Source organism: Mauremys reevesii, unplaced genomic scaffold (assembly GCF_016161935.1).
Source record: "Mauremys reevesii isolate NIE-2019 unplaced genomic scaffold, ASM1616193v1 Contig2, whole genome shotgun sequence".
In the NCBI taxonomy this organism is placed as follows: domain Eukaryota; kingdom Metazoa; phylum Chordata; order Testudines; family Geoemydidae; genus Mauremys; species Mauremys reevesii.
Genome location: NW_024100826.1, coordinates 3,874,162 through 3,878,548, shown reverse-complemented (window position 1 = coordinate 3,878,548; position 4,387 = coordinate 3,874,162). Strand labels below are relative to the sequence as shown.

The following is a 4,387-nucleotide window of genomic DNA, read 5'->3' as shown; positions in this document are numbered from 1 at the left end:
GTGGATCTCCCTGCGTGCAGTCATGAAAACCGGTCCTAAGAGCAGGCCCTTTTGGGGAAGAAGAAATGTGGGACTCTGCTACGCCTCTCTTTAGACAATCAGCTCCTGAACAAAGTGATCATTTGAAACCATGACCCTCTGCTGCGAATCCCACTATTGTTGGCTCACAGGAAATCTGCAAAGGGTTTCATCAAACTTCATCTGCAAGGATTTCCAATCTAACCCTCGTTTGGGCAAGAGACAAATTGAAGACAGATTTCAAAACAGACGATGGACATTTTAACGGTCTGATATGCTAGTTGAGCTAACGAAGGGTCCCCTGACCTTGAAACACGTCATCAGTGATGTATTTGGGGACAGTGTCATCTATTCGGGTGAAATACGTCTCTTTTTGGAGAACCCAGAGCAGCACACGCAGCACATCCGAACCTGGAGAGGTTTCGGCAGCATGGTCTCAACACAGAATGGGGAAAGCGGAACCTCCAGCCAACTCTCCACAGAGTTTTGGGGGTACATCCTCTCCCCAGAAGATGTTACGATTGATCCAAATAAGGTGGAAGCCATTGATAAATGGGGCGAAGTTGGAAGTCCTCAAGAAGTGCAGCGCTTCCTAGACTTCACTCATACTGTGAAATCGAGACGTGCTGGCTCTCAGTGATGCTTAGACGGAAAACCACGCACCCCACACAGAGGTTGGAACCACCCACTGTCCAGTTGTCCTGAGGAGCCATGATGTCTCCAGGAGCTGTGTAAAGGGCACAGGGATCAGCCTCTCAAAGGTAGGGGAGGGTTGTGTGAGGAGAGGGTCTAAGAGAGGAGGATCGTGGGCTAGGCTCTGTATTTGGGCTTGGCAGGGATCGAGAGAAGGGAGAGGGCTGTTAGAGGGCAATGCGAGGTGGAAGGGGGGTCGGAGATGGGGGCAAGGCCTGAAAAGTTCAGCTGCTTTAGATCAACTGTGCCAGAGAATCACTGGTTGAAGTGACTGAAAGCTCTGAGCTGGGGCTGGCCAAAATCCTCCTCCTCAGATGGGAACATCCCAAAAGTCTGTAGAAGCTCAGCCTCTGAGGTGAACGTTGTGGCCCTAACCTCTCTCTGCTCTATACCTCACAGGATTCCAGCCGGCTGTTCCAATGCAGGAGGAAAACTGTGCCACCGAAGTCTCCCAGCGCCTGGTCAGTGAAGTGCCACTTAACCCCGCTGTGATGCACAGACCTTGCCCTGGCTGGCTGCACAGGGCTGAATTTCACCCCGTCAGAGTGTAAGGAAATAATTGTCTGAAAGCCTTTTTCTTTTTGGATGTCTATCTAGTGGGAAAGAACCATGGGGATTTTTAGCCTGTTTTGCCCCCATGCCTGGTGCTTCAATGATGCAGAGACGTGCTGATGCATTGGTTGATTTCCCCACCTTTTAATCTACTCTCTTCTTCTCTTTTTGACAGGTATTCTAAGGGTCCCCCGTGCATCATATGGGCATTCTTGAGTGTGCAGATTGCATCAGACCTGCACCTGAATAATTAATAGTGACTGAAATATGCAGACACTAAAGTTCTGCAGCCAAATTCTCAGAAACCTTCCTCTTCAATGTAAGATCAGGATTTTGGTTTAAATTTATTTTTATTTAAAAAAAATTGCTAAGCAGATGCTACACTGTAAGAAGAGGAAAGAGAATCAAAAACTGAAAGATTGTTACTAAAACCAGTGAACAACTGCAGAGAGTGGAGACCCGGCAAAGCAAACAAATGAATACTGTGAGTAAATAACCTGAAAGCAAATGGGGAAGAAAACCTCATCTGGGTAATTGTGGCTCTTGGGACAAAAATTGGGTTCCTGGTACATAGCCTGGCTGAGATCATCCCTTTTCCCTGGGATTCCAATGTCACTCTCTGTGTGGTGTCCTTATTTTATTCCTAGGAAAAAGATCCCCAAAGGAGATGTAAGGATCCGGAACTCTAATGTCTGCCAGAAACTTCAGCCACCTTCACAGGTAGAAGTCACTGGCTTTCCTACTATGCCACTAGTGCTCTTTCTGCTCTCCAGGTCTGCTCCCTTCAGCAGGACAGAGACACCCCTTAACTCCCCGAGTCCTGATTTCCTGCCATTCATGGGGCTGAGGGTTTGCATTGCCCCCACCCCCACCATCAGAGACTTTTCCTATGGGAATCTCCCCAGAGCAGGGAAGAAATCTGTTCTTCCGTTAGAACCAGTCTGCTCAGTAAATCCACCCACACTGACCTCATCTCAGATGCTTTGTTTATCTGAGATTAGTGGTATCTTTGGAAAACCCTTAGCGTGTCGAGGTGTGAGGTGGAGCAGGGAATACAGGAGCACCAGCAGATTCCCCTGAAGAACACCACCCTGTCTTTCTCTGGTCAGGCTAGGGCTCACCGTCCATTGTGGAGGTGAAGACCAGATGAGAGCTGCTGGATTGACCTTGATGTGCCATGTCCTTGTGTGGATGAAGGACCTACATCTCAGGGATGGCCAGCAGCAGATGTAACACATGTGTCCAGGAATGGGCTAAATAACCTACATTGAGAGGTAAGTAAAATCGTGGCCACATGTAGACATCACAGGAATTGGTGGGGATTGACCCAGGGTCCTTCAGCACAAGCCCCTCTCACTCACTGTCAACAAATCCAGCTCCACTCACTAGACCACACCCCATTCCAGAGCCCCAGATCCCAGGAGCCCTGATTCTCAGACCCAGGCCTCACATCACAAGGCCAAACCTCCTCCCATTCTGTGCCCTGTAGAAGGGACCATTGGCAAAAACCTCCTCTGCATTCCCCCTGTCAGAGACTGCAGCCACGGGTGACAAGTGAATAAGCTGAGATCTCCCCTGTGGGAATCCGAGGGGCTGCACATTTGGGGTTTCACAGGGACGGCGTCTGGCAGCCATTGACAGAGTGTTCCTGGGAGGAGATTTTCCATCTCTAACAAAGGGTTTCTGTTCCCCCAGATCTCAGCCGCTCAGCAGAATGCGGGAGAGCCGAGTGCTGATGGGCTAGAGGGTCCCAGGAGTCGTTGTGCAGCAGGGGCAGTGTCTGCAGTCACCATGGGCCACACCCTGCGCTCCAGACAACCCAGGCTGGTTCCCTGGATTGCAAAGGGGACTTTAGCTTGTGGAATTGGTGCTGGTGCCTGTGTCCACAACTGGGATGTTTTCATGAGGCTACTCCATGGTCCATGAAGCGCCATGCAAGCAAGGGGAGAATGGACATTAGAGAGCGAGGCCGGTGCCTTTGCAGGGCTGCTGCAGTCGAACATCCACAGCCAGAAGAGAGACGATGGGAAACTCACTTCAATGGCTGGCCACAGCCACAGCAGCTGTCTCATAAAGCTCTGCTCATGCTCCAGCCAACAGAGGCAGGACGAAGAGCCACACTGGGAGAGCCTGATTTGCAATTAGCAAGACGCGGTTTTTTCAGTGGATTATGCTGCCCTGACCGTCTATTTCCTACAATGTGCACATCCAGCCTCCCTGGCTGACCTCAGTGGGAGCTAGGTTCTCCGTGCCCATAGGATAGGGCTGGCCTTACCATGAAGCAAACTGAGGCAGCTGCCACAGGTGCCAGACTGTGGGCGGGCGCCACTAGGATCCAGAGTGTAGAAAAATTGTCTGGTGCTGGTGCATATGTTTTCTCGCTGCTCGAGATGCACAGAGATGGTGGAGTGCTGTGCTGGAGGAAGGGGGCCCAAGAGACATAACAGGCAGGCAGGAGAAAAGGGGAGAGGGAATAACAGAAAGCAACAGGAGCTTCAGGGAGAGAGAGGAGGAGGAGGAGCCTCTTATGTACCTCTTGAGCACCCCCAGGAGCCTGGACTGATTAACACCAGCTTCTCAGGGAGCTTCCTATTTCCTGAAGTAGTAGGAGCCAGTTAGGCCCTTAAGAGGCTGATATCTTCCCTCACTCAGGCCCTGCTACCAGCCTGCTTCTTTGTCCCCTTCAACTGAGTGTTGAGAGCCACTCTAGCTGGCACAGAACAGCAGTCATGAGTGAAAGAAGAAAACGCCCCTCTGGGGCAGCATTCAGAAAAAGAAAGCAATCAAAAGAAGCTTTTCTGTCTAAGCAGGAAGGAGCTCTCCTGAGATACAGAGACACAAATGTTCACGGTGAGCCTTCCATCCCCAATGAGGATGTGAGTGGTGAAGAGATGCCTGATCTTCCAGTTAGTCAGAGTGCAGGCGACCTGGCAGCTACTGCAGCATCCATATCTCCATCCCAAATGGATGTAAACCATGCACATGCCTGAAGAAAAGTGTAGATCAGAGAAGAGTGTGGTGGAGGCACAAGAAACAGCTGCTGATGAGTTTAGTTCCTTAAGTCTAGATGATCCAGGACTGTGGACCCACCTGAGCAGTAGCCTGAGGGACTTCCTTGTACTGC

General features: G+C 50.6%; 1 long non-coding RNA gene across 1 annotated transcript; it reads left to right on the top strand.

Annotated features, from left to right (window-relative positions):
* Nucleotides 1-713: 713 nt before the first annotated feature.
* LOC120393443 lies at nucleotides 714-2,528 on the top strand. The gene is made up of 5 exons (XR_005592040.1): nucleotides 714-779; nucleotides 1,111-1,258; nucleotides 1,439-1,747; nucleotides 1,911-1,983; nucleotides 2,373-2,528. It is a non-coding gene; the product is annotated as an uncharacterized LOC120393443 (long non-coding RNA).
* Nucleotides 2,529-4,387: the final 1,859 nt, after the last annotated feature.